General features: G+C 40.3%; 1 protein-coding gene across 3 annotated transcripts in view; it reads right to left on the bottom strand.

The window, feature by feature from the left end:
- Positions 1-20,470, bottom strand: part of TPK1 (thiamin pyrophosphokinase 1) — a 682,711-nt gene that overhangs the window by 359,755 nt on the left and 302,486 nt on the right. The window lies entirely within an intron of this gene.

Raw genomic sequence — 20,470 nt, forward strand, 5'->3', positions numbered from 1 at the left:
AAATATTAAATTATTGTGATTGCACGGCAGGAAAAAAAACCACTTCTAAAATTTGCTGAACATAAAGTTAATCACTCAAGAACAGATTATCAGTCATTCAAAAATATCAAATTAATATATTTACTACATTACCAAATATTAAAGTATATTCTTACTTATTATGAATACAATGGAAATTACTAGGCAGTTCATGACATCACTCAAAAGGGTGTTGAGTGGGTCAGGAGCCAGAGGAGTAAGGGTGTATTGACACGGTGCGGTTTAGCTGTATTTTTTGCCACGTGATCGAAAAAAATCATGTTTTTTTTTTAGTAGCGTTTCCGGCCACGCGGCAAAACTTCGCCATGTAAATACACCCTTAGACAAGTAGACTTTCTGAGTGGGAAAATGAGCTTAAAGCAACTCTGCAGTCCAAAAAAACAACATTTGACTATACATTGGAAACGTAAAGTCAACTTACCTGCTGTCCACTTCTGAGCGATCTGGCCACCCGTTTTCCGTTCTCTTAAATGGCCGCAACAGTCTCAGACTTCGCTAGAGAGAGCTTCTTTGGAAGTTTGAGACACGCCCTCACCTCCTCTACTGCCCTCGATGGACGAGTGCTGATGGCATCAGCCCCCACATAGGCGCCGTGTCCAGTAGCGCTGACGCCATCAGAGCTTGTCCATTGAAGGGCAGTAGAGGGAGTTGGGGCGTGTCATAGACTAGACGAGGACATATCGAAGTCTAAAACCTGGTCGTAATTTCAGAGGGTGGAAAACGGGGGACCGGAATGAAGGAAGAGAGGCCGGATCATTCAGGAGCAGGGCAGGGCAGCAAGTAAGGTTACTATACATTTTAAATGCATAGTCACATTTATTTTGTAGACTTGAGAGTTGCTTTATTCTGAGCAAAAAACTGAATTTCACAGGAGGAGCAGTCAGCTCTCCTCACATGTCTGTTTTAGTAAATACCTGTATTTACAATTAATAAAACTCTGCATTGGGCCCTTCCTCTGTTATTCTTCCTGAAAATGTATGTATAAATGGACAAGGTATTACCATTTCCCTTGTCGATAGGATGTGCTCCTGAACACTCTGACACAGAGTGTATAGGGAAAAGCCCCACTAATAAAGAGAATGGTAACACTAAGTTGTCAATTTACAAATTCATTTCCAGGAGAAATAACAGAGGAAAGGAACAATGCAGAATTCTAAGAAATATGTGCCATAATTGTTATTTTATGGGGAATGAAAGTATTTACTAAAAACAAACAGGTCGGACGAGCTGACAGATCTTATTCAACCAATTCTTATCTCTTGGTATAAGGTTGTTCAAAGGTTTTCTTACAATGTGTAATATATATATATATATATATATATATATATATATATATATATATATATATATATATATATATATATATATATATATATATACATACACATACATACATACACACACACACACACACACAAAACATTGTAAAGAAAAAAAAAAACTGTTTTTCCATTTTAATAGAAGACATTCTATGTATTAAATAGTCATCTCATAGACAGTAAGAGACCCATTGAGGGTCTAAGGAACTTGCCTGATTGCCTACAGTATGTGTTGAATAATAAACTTTTAGTTATCTGTCTGACTACAATTCTTTCTCATATCTTCAATTTGTTGTAGCGCACTGTGATTTCTAAATTAAACTATAAGTGAAGGGACATTGATACTACTGCCAGAAGTTCACTGCATTTGATTTTGCACTTAAATCTCAAATGCTTCTACATTCAAGCTGCTCTGAAATGCAACTTTAATAAATCTGTCAAAATAAACATAACCTGTCGTGGATGGGGTTGTATCGTTTTCTTTTTCCTTCATTTTCTTTGAAGTGAATTGTGGAGTGTAATCAATTGGTCTCTGACAGAATGAAACCAAGCAGACAAATGCATACAACATAGTTTTTAGCGACCTGATGAAAATTCTGTTTACAGTACTATTCTCTGGTCAAAGCTATATCACTCACTGAACAAACTCAATAAACTACAACAACAAAAACATCAACTTAACGTGGCAAAGTCAGTAGGAATTGTTATACAATAAGAGAATATTAGACAATGTTTTGTACAATTTTTATATTTATAGTAATTAATGTTCAATTATATTAGTTGACCAAACAAATGAACAGATGCTTTGTACTCTTAGGCTTGGATTCCACAGGGCATTTTGATTGCATTTTTACTGGTTTTGCAGCAATTTTCGTGTGTTTCTTATTTGCAGTGAAAACTGCGTTGTAAAAACTGCATGCGGTTTTCCGCAAATCGCTGTGGTTTTGCGATGCGGTTTTTGGTTTGTACGGCTATTACAGGTGAAGCATATGGTTTCAATGTGCTCCACCTGTAATAACCACACGGCTAAAAAACTGCGTTGCAAAAAACTTTAAAACGGATGTTAAAACGCAGGTGTTCACAATGAGTTTACAATGCTGTTGCCACAGCAATTAGGAAGCACATGAAAATTGATACAATACTACAGTAAAACCGCAGTAACATTTGCCGTAAAAACATGATCAAAACGACCTGTGGAATCCAAGCTTTATTCAATTACAGCAAGCTATAACAGTACTTGTGTGATTAGCCAGCAATGAAAAGGTTAACATGTGATAGCTCTATTATAAATATCTAAGACATCTCTGTAAAGTTATAATGTTTCCAGTCTATTGGTTTCTAAATGACCAAATGGAAGTCTGAAACATATGAATTGTTGTACCAAAAAACTTCCTCCGCTCAACACTGAAGCTTGTACAAATTCTGTCCATTTGTTTAGTCACCTGTGTTTAGACTTCATAGAAACTGTCTGGAACCTGTTTTAGCAGAAGGTCTCCTGTTAGAGGTTAGGTCTACAGATGAGCAAGCCGATCGTCTTTAGGGCATTCCAGGGTACAACAGGGTTGGGGTTAAAATGGTAATTACCCTCTGCTAATGTTATGGCAGATCGCAAAGATATGCCATAACATTATGATAGGTGAAGGTCCAACCCCTGGGATCCCAGCCGATAGAGACAATGAAGGGACAAAGTTCCCTTTGGCAGTTCTCCTGCATTTCGGTGCTCCCAGTCACCTGTTGAGGGGAACTGCAACACAACCCATTCAAGTTCCCTGCACAGTGGGTGCCTGGGAGTATCGCTATGCAAGTAAAACCAATAAAATAGCAGAAGCACTTAGCTTTGTGGCCCCTTCATTCTAAGGATTGTGGGGTCCAGGCAGTCAGACCCCTATCAATCAGTAAGCATCTGTGTCGCTCTGCACTTGTCTTCACTCTGCTCCTGCTCCCCTCTCTATAGACTTGTATGGGCAGCGTGTCTGTGTCTCTCTCTTTTTGCTCCCTCCTCCTGCTCTCCCTCACCTCTCCATAGACTTGTATTTGCAGGCAGTGAAGAGACACACCCCCCCCCCCCACATCCTGTAGTCCGTCAAATCTGCTCTGTAACTAGGGATGGGTATTGCTTGACTACAGAGGACAGACATCAGGTTACAGGAAGTGAGAAACCTAGTGGCAGTAACTTCACACAGAATTTGCATAGATAAAACCACTACATTTTAACAGTAACAAAGTTGATATATAACAGGTATACTATTAAAATAAGTTGCATAAGTTGTTTTAAAAGTTAGTGTCCATTTAAGGAGAGTCATGAAAAAGGAGCAAGTCACCATAGTAGATGGGGATCATGGATTGATATCTCATTGTTTAAGGAATATATAGTGTAGGTTTTGGGTAAGAAGGATAGCTTAGTAAAGGGCAGTAGTCGTTGCGGTTAATAAAATACACACTGAAGAAAAAGATTTTTGTTTAAAGGATCTACCTTATGCATCATTTCAACTTATATATTATGGATAAATACTTATATATCTCTTAGGTTTGTTCTCTGCGTTATTTTCGGTTTTCTGATTTTTCCTCTATATTCTTGCATTTTTATTATTGTGTGTTATGTTTATTTTTGTGATGTTTGTTTCTTGATACTGTTAAACTGTTCCTGAGTTCTCACATTTGCGCATGCTATACTAAGTGGGCTAATTTCTGTTATAATTTTTCCACTACTCATCTAACAATCTTTCCTTCCCCGCATAAAACCATACTGCTGCTTTTTTAGGCTTCTCATGTGTTTCTCATTTCCAAACAGTTTTGCTAGGATGACTATTACTAAGCTTTACTCAGTTGTCTCCAAGTGAGACGTAACCATTCTCCGATCTTTACTCTTGTACTGGCAAGTGAGACATTATCCGCCCATTCTATACTCTACCATTAAACCAAACATATACCCCAAATAAGCCTTGAATTGAAACGCCCGAACCCTTCACTCTTTTCAATCCTGATGGCGACCAGTAATCTGCAAATTTCCTTACAATGTAGAGCCGTAATGAACCCAAGAAACAAAGTAAAGTGATGTCTCGGTTTAAAGAAAAGAGAGGTCTAACGTCCTTCTTTTGCAGGAGACACATTTAAAAACATTCCACCTCACTAAAGTGGAGCCCCAACTTTACTCAAAATGGTTTCATAGTACTCATCCTGCCTCGGCCTCCAATATGTATGGCAATACATAAAAATGTTTCCAACAATCACTCAGTTTCATCCTTACATCCTCAGGGCAGATATCTCTTTATTAAAGATACTATAGCAGGTCAGTTTATCTCAGCTGCAAAATTTTTTGCCCCAAACAACAGCATATCCCCTGGTAACTCGGGGCCCTGGATAAGTTCAAACTATTTGCAGAAGGCATCCTAGCTGACTGACAGCTGACTGACAGTTCAAAGAGAGATAGTGGCATTGCTAGCACCGGGTACCCGGGGCCCAAGACGCAGATTTTTGGCCCAGTGCCTTGGATCCCCAGGGACTGCCACATGTAATTGTATCGGTGTCCTCAGGACGCAGATACAATTGAATTCTATGGCGGAGCAGGGAGCTATCAGCTGAGCTCCCTGCACTGTGATTCACTAAGGGCAGGGAGGCGTGTGCCCCCGGGCTGCTTCTCTAGTAATTTAGGGCCGCGGGGAGTTAAGAGTAGCGCAGGGGAAAGAATCCCTGTGATTCTCCTAAACAGAACATGTGACCTCCGTCCGGGTGGCTGCATTATATGATGTCACGTCTGATGTATAATGCAGCTGCCCCAGGTCACACTCTGTGTAGGAGAATCACAGGTCCTCCGACCATGCTGAAATAAAATATGGGGCCCTGAAGTTTGCTTCACTGCACAGTGCCATCTAGTTCCCAAGCAGGGAGGATGGAGGAAGAATAAAGGGATGGAGAGGAGCAGTGACACACAGCTCTCCTCCCTGCAACTTGTACCAGGCAGCTGATGAAGATTCCTCAAGGACAGGTAAGAGGAAATTGTAAATGTTATGTGTGGGGGAGGGGACTCTATGTAAAACGTTTTTGTGGGACAGGAGGGACTTGGCTGTGAATGCTGTGTGGGGAGGGGGAACTTGACTGTAAATGATGTGTGTGGCATGAGGGGATTCTGTTTTAATGCTATGTACACCTAAAAAAAAAAAATCACAAAAATGTAAAAAGATTTTATTAATTAACTGTAGTACAAAGTTGCACCAATCACACGGATACACTATTTTATTTAAAAAAAAACAACAACTTTTCAAAGGTGTCTGTAGCCTTTAATTAGCTGTTACTGGGAGGGGGAATTTGACGGTAAATGCCATGTGTGTGGGGACTCATTTAGCATCTATTCACAGGTTATGTTGCGTTCTTCTTTTGCAGAGATTTTTGCAAAAACCGTGGCAAATGACATGGTTATAAAACAATTTTACGACAACTGTTGCAAAAAATGTGATTTGACCTAGACGTGTAGTAGTTCATTTGTGTAGGCTACGGGGGCTTTGCTGTAGATGTTATGTGAGGGAAAACTTTAGTTATAGTTTTTTTGTGGGGGAGGGAGGCTTACTATTTTGTTCCTTTAAAGCATATTTACATGTATCTGTTGAGGTGCAGTTAAAAATAAAAAAGTGTTTTTATTCTGATTTGCCGTGCTTTTGTGATGCAGTAATTGTCCACATGCATTGTTTCATATACGGTTTTTAACTACTCCTCAACCGCTACATGTGCATTTTAGATTTTGCTACAGAATTTAAAGGATATGTAAACATTTGAAGCCATTTATTGTTAATAAATCAGTCTTTTATTTCATTAATTGATACATAGAAGCTGTATCCGTCAAAGCTAAATCCGTGAGGTCTGCAGGACTGACCGCTTAACAACTTCCCGCCGCAGCCACTTTTGGACTAAATGACAGAGCCCCATTTTTAAAATCTGACATGTGTCACTTTATGTGGTAATAACTTTGGAATGCTTTCACCAATCCAAGAAATTCTGAGATTGACACAAATTGTACTTCATGTCAGGGGTAAAATTTGGTCGATAAATTCATTGCTTATTTGTAAAAAAAACACCAAAATTGAGAAAAATTGCATAAAACTTAGCATTTTTCTAAATTTGAATGTATCTGCTTGAAAAATAGATCGTAATACCACACAAAATAGTTGCTAGTTAACATTTCCCATATGTCTACTTTATGTTGGCACCATGTTTTGAACATCCTTTTATTTTTCTAGGATGTTAAAAGGCTTATAAGTTTAGCAGCAATTTCTCACATTTTCAAGAAAATTTCAATAGCCTATTTTTATAGGGTCCAGTTTAGTTCTGAAGTAGCTTTGAGGGGCCTATATTTTGGGAATCCCACATAAACCACCCCATTTTAAAAACTGCTCAAAGTATTCAAAACAGAATTTAGACAGTTTCTTAACCCTTTAGGTGTTTCACAGGAATTGAAGCAAAGTGAAGGTGAAATGTAAAAATTATTTATTTTTTTGCAGGAATTCAATTTGAATCCATTTTTTTCTGTAACACAGAAGGTTTTACCAGAGAAATGCAACTCAATATTTATTGCCAAGATTCTGCAGTTTTTCAAAATATCCCACGTGACCTAGTGTGCTTCTGGATGAAACACAGGACTCAGAAGCAAAGGAGCACCTAGTGGATTTTGGGGCTTCTTTTTATTAGATTATATTTTAGGCACCATGTCAGGTCTTTTGGTGCCCAAACAAAAGAAACACCTAAAAAAAAGACCCCATTTTGGAAACTATACCCACAAGGAATTCATCTAGGGGGTGTAGTGAGCATTTTGACCACACGTGTTTCATAGATTTTATTAGAATTGGGCAGTGAAAATTAAAAATGTAATTTTTTTCCCACGAGGACGCAACTTTACCTCAAAAATTTTCATTTTCTCGTCAAAAGGAGAAAAATCACCCCAGCATTTGTAAAGCAACTTCTCCAGAGTAGGGAAATACCCCATATGTGGTCATAAACTGCTGTTTGGGCACACGGCAGGGCTCTGAAGTGATGGCGCGCAATTTGGCTTTTGGAGCACAGATTCTGCTGGATTGGTTACTCGGCACCATGTCGCTTTTGCAAAGCCCCTAAGGTACCAGTAACTCCCCAAAAGTAACTCCATTTGGAAAACTACACCCATTGAGGCGTTAATCTAGGTGTGTAGTGAGCATTTTGATCCCACAGGTGTCTGATAGATTTCATTAGTAATGGGCAGTGAAAATTAAAAGATTCATTTTTTTCCAATGAGACGTAGCTGTAGTTCAAAATGTTTCATTTTCTTAAAAAATAAAAGGAGAAAAAGCACTCCAACATTTGTAAAGCAACTTCTTCAGAGTAGGGAAATACCCCATATGTGGTCATATACTGCTGTTTGGATACATGGCAGGGCTCAGAAGGGAAGGCGAACCATTTGGCATTTGGAGCACAGATTTTGCTGGATTGATTCCTGGGCGCCATGTTGCATTTACAGAGCTCCTGAGGTGCCAGTACAGTAAAAACACCTTAAAGGTGACTATTTGGTAAACTACTCCTCTTGAGAAATAATCTAGGGCTGTAGTGAGCATTTTGACCCACAGGTTTTATCTGAATTTATTAGAATTGGGACGTGAAAATAAAAAAATATAATAATTTTTCCCAATAAGATGTAGTTCTAGCTCAATATTTAGCATTTTCAGAAGGACTATAGGAGAAAAGCACCTCAACGTTTGTAAAGCATTTTCTCCCGAGTACAGCAATACCCTATATGCGATCGCAAACTGCTGCTTGGAAACACGGCAAGAGTGCCATATGGCTTTTAGAGCGCATATTTTGTTTAATTGGTTTCTGGGCGCCATGTCGCATGTGCAAAACTTCCTGAGGTACCAGTACAGTACAAATTCCCCAGATGTGACCCTGTTGTCGAGAATTTACCGCTCAAGGAATTAAATTGGGGTTGTAGTGAATATTTTGACTCCACAGGTGTTTTATAGATTTTATTAAAATTGGGCCATGAAAATGTAAATCTACATTTTTTCCAATAATATGTTGATTTAGCTCAACATTTTTCATTTTTACAAGGAATACAGGAGAAAAAAAAAGACACTCCAAAATTTGTCACGCAATTTCTCTCAAGTAAGGCAATACCCCATATGTGGTTGTAAACTAATATTTGGACACACAGCAAGGCTCTAAAGGTAAGGAGCACCGTTTGGTTTTTGGAGTGTAGATTTTACAAGTTTAGTTTTCTGACACCATGTTGCATTAAGCTAAGCTATCAGTACAGTGGAACCCCCGAAAAATTACCCCATTTTGGAAACTACATCCCTCAATGAATTCATCTAGAAGTGTAGTGAGCATTTTGACCCCACAAGTGTTTTGCAAAAAGTATTACCCAATAGATTTTGCAGATTGAAAATTGCCATTTTTCTACAGATGCCATTTAAGTGCCCATTGTGTTGTGCTTAGCTTGTACCACTGGAGAGACACACCGCATAAATTGTTAAGCGGGTTCTCCAGAGTACAGTTATCCCCCATATGTGGTCATAAACTGCTGTTTGGGCACACTGCCAGGCTCAGAAGGACCGCCATTTTGCTTTTGGAGCACAGATTTTGCTTGGTAGTTTTGTTTGGGGTTTTACTGATATTTCAGCTTATAATGTGGGGGCATATGTAATCTGTGCGGAGTACATCAGGGTATATGTAAACTGGGCGGAGTGCATCATGGCATAACAGAATGATGTAATAATGGGGTCAATGAATAATAAAATTAATAATCCATGAATTGGTGTGGTACGCTTTGAAACAATCCTTTATGCACAGGCCGGATTTTTTGTGGTATTATACAAAATATCTGCGCTCATCTCCGATGCATCTACCGGGGCCCAACTGTGGGGTCCAGCAAATGATGATGTGGGGTTTTTAGTGAAAAACTACTGGACCTAAAAAATTTGTCTGGGCCATCATTTAGCATCATTGCGTTTTGAACATCATAACGTTTTAGTTTTTCGTTGATGGAGTGGTGTGAGGGCTTGGTTTTTGTGAAACGAATTGGTTCCATTTTGTTTGTTTTTTTAATTGCTATTTTATTCAATTTTTTGGGAGACGAGGAAACCAAAAAACAGCACTTCTAGCATTTTTTTATTTTTTAAAGTGTTCACCGTGCAGTATAAACAACATGTTAGCTTTATTCTGTGGGTCAATACGATTACAGCGATACTAAATTTACATCGTTGTTTTAACGTTTTACTACTTTCACATTATAAAAATACTCTTTTCTAAAAAAAAAAAAAATTATGTTTTAGTGTCGCCATTTTCTAACATTTTTATTTTATTTTCCAGTTCATATCGATGTGTGACTTTTTGATTACTTTCTTAAATTTTTTTTGAGACAAGATGACCAAAAAAAAATTGCTTTTTATAAAAAAAAAAATCGGCGTTCATCGTGAGATAAAATTTTTATATTTTTATCATTCAGGCCGTTCCGAACGCAGCAATACCTATTATGTATAGTTTTGTTTTTTTTAAAAAATCCAATGATCAAGGACTAATCAGGGAAACAGGGCAATTATTGTTATTATTACTTAAAACTTTATTTATTTTAACAATTTTTTTTTCACACTTACTTGGGAACTTAAAGATCTGATCTTCTAAACCCCTGTACAATACACTGCACTTCTTATGTAGTGCAGTGTATTGTAACGGTCATTCTCCATCTGACAGTTAGCCTATTAGGTTGTGCCTTGGGCAGGACCTAATAGGCTTCCGTACCTGGCCGACCAGGAAGCCTAGCAGTGGACATAGTAACCATCGGCATCCGTGATCGCGATAATGGGGAGGAGCGGGGTGGGTACAGCCCCCTCCCTCTGTCAACCAATTAAATGTGGCAGTCGCTATTGACTGCCGCATTTAAGGGGTTAAACAGCGGCTATCTGTGGTAACTGCGATTGGAGCCGTTGCAGCGGCATGTCAGCTGTATATTTCAGGTGACACCCGCTGAAGATGGAAAGCACAGCTCCTTTACCCGCTTCATCTACGGGGCGTGACTGTACACCCTAAATGCACTGTCAATCAGGAGGTACAGTCACGCCTAATAGCGGGAAGGGGTAACGCGGGTCCTGTGTGTATCTGACACGCAGGATCCAGCTAATAACGATCACCTCCATGAACTTAGATGTGATCCATAATAACATCATTCTTTCCAAACATTTACCTGTGTAATCAGGGCAACAATCAGCCGATGAATGAGCAAGCGCTCGTTCATCGGCTAATCGACTTGTTTACGCGGCCAATAAAATGTTCGCTAGTCGGCAGCACATCTCCCTGTGTAAACAGGTAGATGTGCTGCCGACATGATGGAAATGTATGGGGATTAACAATTGTAGTAACCTGTCCCCATACATAACCAATCAGTGTTCCTTGTGAAAGGAGACAAAAGAGCACAGATCGACGGGCAGTTTTGTGGATCAGCGCTCATTTTCATTGCCCTTGTCGGGCCGTGTAAACAGACAATAGAGAAATGCAATAGTTGTAGGGGTTTGTGTGTTTCTTTTTTTATAAATCTGGTCATATAATACACTAACGTTGCTGTTCCTTGGCTGTTCCACCACTGATGGATTTCTGGGTCCCCTGATGCCCATTTAATTATAATCTGGGATCATTATCTGTCGTCTATAACAATGTTGCATCACGCTGTGATAATGTGGGATTGTTATGGACGATACTTAATGTCACTAGGTTATAAAGAAAGAAGCATCAGGGGACCCAGAAAGCATCAGTGGTGTAACAGCCAAGAAACAGCAACGTAAGTGTATGACTGAATGTTTCTTATGTTTTCATGTTCTGTAAATATAAAATTTTAAAAAAATGAAACGTGTGATCTCCGCATTAAAACTTTACCACCAGTCGCCGTAGCCTTTTAATAAAAGGTGTAGATCTACAGGGTTTGCGTAGCACTATCTACAGGGGTCATAGTCTTATAGATATCTCCGAGATAGATTTTATTTTGGGGGGGGGGGGGTGTAAACATATATCTTGGGGCTTGTGCCCCTGATCTATTAAGACCCTAGCAACGCCTCTGGAGAGAGAACTGAATACATCAGCTGGCCATGTAATGAAATACACAGCAGGTACAGAAGACAAAACGGTGGAAGAAATGCGTTTGATTTTGCAAAAAATACACAATGCAATTAAAAAACAAAAATTGTGCAAAGGTGTACATAGCCTTTAAGCAAAGGTAAGGGTGGACACATCTGTAAACTTAATCAATTCTGACAAGCGTTGAAGATGTGATTCCCACTCAAGATTTATCTCGCACATTTGGTGGAGCTGCCCCAACAGCTAACAATTTGAGAAGAATATTAAATATGATTAGATGCATTTGCAACAAAAATATATTCCTTATCCTGCGATAATCTTTTGTTGGGCCTCAACAAGCTCTTTTGGATTCTCTCGTGTATATCTCGTCACACATTCCTGGAGACAGGAAGAGCCCTCTCCATAAAACAAAGGCTGGACAAAACTGAGTATTTGCAGATTAACCCCTTAAGGACGCAGCCTAGTTTTGGCCTTAAGGCTCAGAGCCCATTTTTCAAATCTGACATATTTCACTTTATGTGGTAATAACGTCTGAATGCTTAAACCTACCCAAGCGATTCTGAGATTTTTTTTCTTGTGACACATTGGGCTTCATGTTCGTGGTAAAATTTGGTCGATATATTCAGTGTTTATTGGTGAAAAATTGCAAAGTTTAGAGAAAATTTTGAAAAAATTGAATTTTTCAGAATTGAAATGCATCTGCTTGTAAAACAGACGGTTATACCACCCAAAATAGTTACTAGTTCACATTTCCCACATGTCTACTTTAGATTGGCATCGTTTTTTGAACATTCTTTTATTTTTCTTGGACGTTACAAGGCTTAGAACATAAACAGCAATTTCTCATATTTTTAAGAAAATTTCAAAAGCCTTTTTTTTAAGGTACCTCTTGAGTTCTGAAGTGGCTTTGTGGGGCCTATGTATTAGAAACCCTGATAAAACACCCCATTTTAAAAACTAGACCCCTCAAAGTATTCAAAACAGCATTTAGAAAGTTTCTTAACCCTTCAGGCATTTCACAGGAATTAAAGCAAAGTGGAGGTGAAATTTGCAAATTTCATTTTTCTTGCTGAATTTCAATTTTATTCATTTTTTTTTCTGTAACACAGAAGGTTTTACCAGAGAAACACTACTAAATATGTATTGTCCAGATTCTGCAGTTTTTAGAAATGTCCCACATGTGGCCCTACTGCGCTCGTGGACTAAAACACAAGCCCTAGAAGCAAAGAAGCACCTAGTGCATTTTGAGTCCTCTTTTTTATTAGAATATATTTTAGGCAGCATGCCAGGTTTGAAGAGGTGTTGAGGTGCCAAAACAGTAGGAATCCCCCAATAGTGACCCCATTTTGGAAACTACACCCCTCAAGGAATTCATTTATGGTTGTTGTTAGCATTTTGACCACACAGTTTTTTCACAGCAACTATTTCAATTGGGCTGTGACATTAAAAAAAATGACATTTTTTCCAATAAGATGTAATTTTTTACCAAAATTTCTTATTTTCACAGGGAACAAAATACTCAATTTTGTTGCCCAATTTCTCCTGAGTGCATCAATACCCCATTTGTGGCAATAAACTGCAGTTTGGGCCCATGGGAGGCCTCAGAAGGGAAGGAGCGCTGTGTGTTCTTTGGAGTACAGATTTTGCTGGTTTGGTTTTCGGGTGCCATGTCGCATTTGCAGAGCCCCAGAGGTATCAAAGCAATGGAAACCTACCAGAAGTGACCCCATTTTGGAAACTACACCCCTCAAGGAATTCATTTATGGGTAATGTGACCATTTAGACCCCATAGTTTCTTCACAGAACTTATGAAACAAAATACCCCATTCTGTTGCGCAATTTGTTCTGAGTGCCACAATACCCCATTTGTTGTGATAAACTGCCGTTTGGGCCCATGGGAGGGCTCAGAAGGAAAGGACCACCATTTGGCCTACGGGGGATTTTCTAGTGCGAAGTCATGTATGCAGAAGCCCCTGAGGTACCAGTACAGTTGAAACCCGCAAGAAGTGACCCCGTTTTAAAAACTACACCCTTAAGGCATTCATCTAGAGGTGTAGTGAGCATTTTGACCGGAGACCTACACCCCATAAACTGTAATGTGGGTTCTCCCGGGTATGGCAATACCCTACATGTGGCTGTTATCAGCTGCCTGGACACACAGCAGGGCTCAGAGGGGAAAAACGAGGGGGGATAAGCTGTGTGGAGTGCATCAGGGTAAGTAAAATTGGGGTAAATTATAAACCAAGGGATGTATGATAAATTTTAAAACACTCTTTCATACAGAGCTCTGGTTATTCGGGACACGTGTCACATTGATATATTGTGTCCTCCCTTATACCCCTCTTATAGCAGACTTTGCACCTCTTTTGACTTTTTCCCTTCTTGCCAGTTTGGGGAACTTCTCCTGGAAAGTGTTGCCCTGGTACGATGCGTGTGGCCTCGCTTCCAGAAGTACTGGGTGCCCCCCCCTTCTTGGTCCCTAAAGATTAGGTTCTTGATAATCACCTCTTGAAATTCCAGGAAAGTTCCCGTCTGGCCTGCACATCGACGTAGCACGTACGCATTGTACAAAGCCATCTGTATGATGTGCACGGCCAGCTTCTTATACCACACCGCATGGCGCAGTAGGGCTTCAGGGCTTGATCTTACAAGTCCATCCCTCCCATGTACCTATTGTAGTCCAGGATGCAGTCTGTTTTGGGGGTGGCCTTTCCTTCATATATCCTAAACCTGTAGGTATACCCTGATGCACTCTCACAGCTTATACATCTTCACGCCATACCTTGCCCTCTTACCCGGCAGGTACTCGCGGAATCGAACCCTCCCTTTAAAATGTACCAGGGACTCATCAATAGAAATACACTTCTCGGGGGTGTATGCTTGGGAAAACCGGGCACTGGAACGGTCTAATAGGGGTCTCCGTTTATACAAACGGTCAAAACTGGGGTCATCTCGGGGTGGGCACGGCTCATTATCAGTATAATGTAAGAAGCGAAGTATTGCCTCATTTATTTATTGTTTTAGGTTCCAGTTCAGTTCTGAAGTTGCTTTGAGGGGCCCATATATTAGAAACCCCTATCAAACACCCCATTTTAGAAACTAGACCCCTCAAAGTATTCACAACAGCATTTAGAAAGTTTATGAACCCTTTAGGTGTTTCACAAAAATTTAGAGCAAAGTAGAGGTGAAATTTACATTTTTTTTTTGTCAGAAAATCCTCTTTATACCATTTTTTTTATAACACAAAAGGATTTATCAGAGAAACGCAACTTAATACTTATTGCCCAGATTCTGCAGTTTTTAGAAATATCCCACATGTCGCCCTAGTGCGGTAATGGACTGAAACACCGGCCTCCAAAGCAAAGGAGCACCTAGTGGATTTTGAGGCCTCTTTTTTATTAGGCACCATGTCCGGTTTGAAGAGGTCTTGTGGTGCCAAAACATTGGGAACCCCCCAAAAGTGACCCCAATTTGGAAACTAGACCCCTTGAGGAATCCATTGTAGTTTTCTTGGGGTGCATGCGGCTTTCTGATCAGTTTTTATTCTATTTTTAGGTGGCGTGGTGACTAAAAAACAGCAATTCTACTATTGTTTTTTTTTACAGCGTTCACCGTGCGCTATAAATGACATTCACTTTATTCTGCGGGGCGATACGATTACGGCGATACCAGATGTTTATAGTTTTTTTTATGTCTTATGGCGTTTGCACAATAAAATACGTTTTGTAAACAATCATTCACTTTTTGTGTTACCTTATTCTAAGAGCCATAACGTTTTTATTTTTCAATCAATAAAGCCGTGCGAGGACTTATTTTTTGCGTAACGAACTGTAGTTTCGATCAGTACCATTTTTCGGTACATGCGACTTTTTGATCTCTTTTTATTCCATTTTTTGGGAGGTGAAGTGACCAAAGAATTGTGATTGTGGTACGGTTTATTATTATTTTATTTTACGGCGTTCACCGTGCGGGATAAATAATGAAATAATTTTGTAGTTCAGGCCGTTACAGACGCGGCGATACCAATTATGTATAGTTTATTTGTTTGTTTATATATTTTTATTAATAATAAAGGACTGATAAGGGAAAAGGGGGAATTTTTACTTTTATTACTTTTAAATCTTTTATTTTCTTATTTTTACACATCTTTTTTTAACTTTTTTTTTACTGTATTACTTTGTCCCACTAGGGGACTTGAGAGCAGGAGGCCCTGATCGCTATTCTAATACACTGCACTACATGCGTAGTGTAGTGTATCAGAGCTGTCAGCTACTCACTGACAGCAAGCATAGTGGGTCCTGACGTTGTCAGGACCCACTAGGCTTCCGTCTATGGCATAGCCGGACGTCATTGTTTGGTGTCCGGTTGCCATAGTCACCATCGCCGGCCGCTACCGCGTAGCAGGCCGGCGATGGCAGCTTAACCCCTAAAAAGCCGCGATCTCTATAGAACGCGGCTTTTAAGGGGTTAATCAGCGGGGACACAGCGATCGGTCCCCGCTGTAGGAGCTGTGACAGCTGCTGAACAAGACAGCAGCGTCACAGCTCCTGTATGTGTCGGGAGGACGGCCGAAACGGCCGTTACTCCCGAGACGTACTATTACGTCATGGAGCGCGAACGATACAGCTGCCATGACGTAATAGTACGTCAAGGAGCGGGAAGGGGTTAAAGGAATTATCTAGGTGGGAAGCCGGAGACCACAAATGCTTCAAGACCATATGGAAACCCTGGCTCTCTTTGTAGACCTCCACTGCAAGCCTCATCCCCCACCTACAGCTCTGCTCCCTAACTTACTGTTTCTAGCTAATAGTTTTAAGACAGGCTGAAAACTTCAACCCCCACAACTCTCATCTAAAGAAATCTGATCCTCCTCCGCTACTTTCACTGTACTTTCCATCTCTCGCTTTCCCAATCACTTAGGAGTTCTTTGTACGGACGACTGCTTCTTAGTTGTAACTGTATTTTAACTATGTTTACCAACTATTGTACTCATCAAGTACAGTATAGGTCAGCTGGCCTGCGTACCACCAATTGCCTACATGAGGATGTCGCTTATGATGTATACCTGTACAATTGTTTTATCTTTTCAATAGAAATAGATTTGCATCCAAAAAAAAAAAAAAGAAAAAAAGTACAATATAAATCGGCTCAGCTGTCAACAATCAATGTCTTATTAGTTGACAAAATTACAGAGACACGGGGCGTGCCTAGTGGTAGAACGGGACGGACGCACCTTGAGAGAGCTCCATACAGCCATGTACTATCCAGGACGATCCTCCCCTCTACACCGCTGTATTGAGCATTGTTGGCTGCACATTTAGAGTCCGGAATTGGCTCATTTCACTAACTTTATTTGAGGCCTACTAACCGGATAGAAGCCGCGGCCTAGATTTGCGGCCACCCCCGCACCATGCTCTCTGGAGCTCCGTAGACCAGGATCCAGTCCCCTCCACTGCCTCTCCCAACTGGCTGTAGACCTCTGAATTGCCCCTGGGGAGCACACAAAAAGGAGCCCTAGAGACGTGGCCGCCATTTTAAGTACTTGCCTATCACATCCCTGCAGGCCTACAGTGAAGTCTGGGCATCGCTATATATAATCTGCCAACGGTGGAAGCTGAGTCACTAAATTCAGGCTAACCCCATCTAGAAGTTACACTGTTTGGGGAAGACGTGGCTAGCAGAAAAGAGGTGAGGCGACAGACCAGATACATTACATTTGAATATACACAGTACTTTTTGAGTATATCTAGCGGCATTAAGTTTTGCTGAGGCCTGAACCACACCTAAATCAGGTACTCTATCTCAACCGCCCCGGGTTTGTTTTACCGCACTGTAACAGTAACAGCATTAACCGTTACAATATACTTCCATGGACACACGCATCACCATAATACAGCGGGGGTCCCGTCTATCAGCAAGATCTTTTTTTACCCCATCCTGCTATAGTGAATTTGCGTTCTGGACAGCCATTTAGATATCCTTTGCTAGAGCTTATAAGTTAGCATTCTTATGCGCTCAATTCATAATGGTTAAGTATGGCGGTGGCCCTCCAAGGGACGGCAGCTCAAATTCTAAAACACAAGCTACAAGAGATGAAATGGAAAAATTTATGAAAAAGAACTCTCCTATTGCGGGTGCTATAAGCAAATCATCCTCAGCTAAATCCTCAAATGAAAATTATAGAATACACTGAGGGGGAACACAGCGATGCAAATGAGCACAGTAATATTCTTCCTATCTCCAGTTCATTCCTGCAACACGCTCTTCACTAAGCCCTAGAGCTGATATATAGAGACCTTCAAAATATCAAACAAGATGTTAAACAAATCGGAAATAGAGTTGAAGCTCCAGAAACGTGCCAAGCCTCCTTATGTGAACATGCATCAGAAAATAAGGACTTCACATCTTGTCAGAAACACCTCAATTTACTCTTTGACTATCTAGAAGATCAAGACAATAGAGGACGCCGAAACAATATTCGTCTCATAGGCATCTCAGAGGAGATTACACCTGAATCTCTCCCTTCCACAATTAAATAAATTGCTTTGGAACTACTAGGTGATACCTATCCAGATCCGATTATGATAGAGAGAGAACATCGCTCACTGAGAGCTCGTCCAAAGCCAAATGAGCTGCCCAGGTATGTTATCTGCTGTATCCTGCACTATAAAACCAAAGATGATATCTTACGCAAAGCTAGGGACAAAGGTCCCATATGCTGGGAAGACCAAACTATCACCATTTTTCAAGATCTTGCGCCTATCACTTTAAAGAAAAGACGCCTACTGAAACCACACACGGATGTTCACCGTTCCAGAAAAATTTTGTATTGCTGGCTTTTTCCTTTTGGATTAGCAACGACGGTAGAGGGGAGGAGACACATCATCAGACACCATACAGATCTACTTGGAGATCCAACATCTGCAGATTCAAGATTGGTCCACTGTTCAGGACTTGTCCCGTGTACCCCGCTGACTCCATGGTCCTTGGCGTCTTCTGAGCATTGCCCTAAATCCAGGAAGCGTACAGGTAAACTAACTCCGAAACGTCTGCTTCCTGAAGCTACTTAAAAATCTGGAACTTTTTACACTTAATTCATACATATCCTTCGGTTTGAATACGTGAATTGACTAACCTTTTTTCTTCTTTCATTTTTGTAACATTCGTGGATTGCGAGCTTGCGTCCTTTTGGCCAAAATGATCACTAATACACCAGGTATTTTTCATTATTACGTATATTCGCTTCTCTTGGACAGAACCGGGTCTTTGATGCTGGGAGAGCATGGTGTGTTGTTGTTTGGCATAGCAAGCAGGGTAGCCCGCTCTATGAACTATCAAGGCGTCACAAATAGGCTTCTACCTGGCTATACACGTTGTGCCTCATGACGTACACACTATCCCTCCATGTTTCACACACTTGCACCCCATTATCCATTTATTTCTATTGAGGCACTTCACTCATCACTGCCCCCTATATTTCACTTATAGTATTACACTTGCACACACATTATGCATTTATTATTTCTTACTACACATTCCATGCACCACACACACCACTCCCCTCAAGACTAGTGGGAGTGGCTATTATTATTTAAAGCACCTGCTCACGCCTTCATCAGCGTTTCTGACCTGGCTGTGTCCATTTGTAAGTATGGCCTTTTTCGGTGTTTTTGTATATGTCCCTTTGTTTTTATCGGTTCTGTCTGTGCATCAGGAACATTCTGTTCCAGTTAAGGAGTTAGGGACTCGCAAGTCTGGGGATCCTTGTCGTGGATTGCGAGCTTGCGTCCTTTTGGCCAAAATGATCACTAATACCCCAGATATTTTTCATTATTACGTATATTCGCTTCTCTTGGACACAGCCGGGTCTTTGATGCTGGGAGAGCATGGTGTGTTGTTGTTTGGCATAGCAAGCAGGGTAGCCCGCTCTATGAACTATCAAGGCATCACAAATAGGCTTCTACCTGGCTATACACGTTGTGCCTCATGACGTACACACTATCCCTCCATGTTTCACACACTTGCACCCCATTATCCATGTATTTCTATTGAGGCACTTCACTCACCACTGCCCCCTATATTTCACTTATAGTATTACACTTGCACACACACTATTCATTTATTATTTCTTACTACACATCCCATGCACCACACACACCACTCCCCTCAAGACTAGTGGGAGTGGCTATTATTATTTAAAGCACCTGCTCACTCCATCAGCGTTTCTGACCTGGCTGTGTCCATTTGTAAGTATGGCCTTTTTCTGTATTTTTGTAACATTGCAAATGATTATTCTTCATAATCCTAGTATTTTTGCGGCGGACTTTGGCCATATAACTATATTGAGCATAGAAGTCATGTGACTTATGTCTTCAACATGAAATTGATATCGGGTTCAATGAACAGGTATCTCTGGGGTGTATACCTTATGCACCTAAGTAGTTTTTTCTGTTTACCATTTGTTTTTCACTTTCCTATGTTTCCTCCTCCTCCTGGTACCCAAGAATTTAACCATACTATTCACTTTAGTCCTGAAGAGTATGTCCATCACATATTTAAACTTTAGTAATGGCATCTGTTCAGATCTCCTCCTATAATGTGAAAGGTATGAACTCCCCAGCCAAAAGAGGCCAAATATTAGCGCATCGTTAGAAACAACATATAGATGTCTGTCTGCTACAAGAAACACACTTTAAAAGTCATAATTTCCCTACTATGAATCGTAACTATTTTTCCACATGGTTTCATAGTGGATGTCCTACTGGGGCTTCTAAAGGAGTCAGCATAGGAATCTCCAAACACCTCCCTTTCTCTTTAATTGATGTCCAAACTGATATAGAGAGTAGATATTTATTTCTTAAATATGACATTTGGGAATATATACGCTCCCAATTAGAATTAAACAACTGGTTAAAAGCACTTATTAGTAAGTTTAATGATTTTGCTGAAGGTATCGAGATACTGGGAGGATACCTTAATGCGACCTTAAATTCACCCCTAGATACGTCTACGGGTAAGTCTGTACTTTC

The sequence above is a fragment of the Rhinoderma darwinii genome, chromosome 5 (assembly GCF_050947455.1).
Source record: "Rhinoderma darwinii isolate aRhiDar2 chromosome 5, aRhiDar2.hap1, whole genome shotgun sequence".
In the NCBI taxonomy this organism is placed as follows: Eukaryota; Metazoa; Chordata; class Amphibia; order Anura; family Rhinodermatidae; genus Rhinoderma; species Rhinoderma darwinii.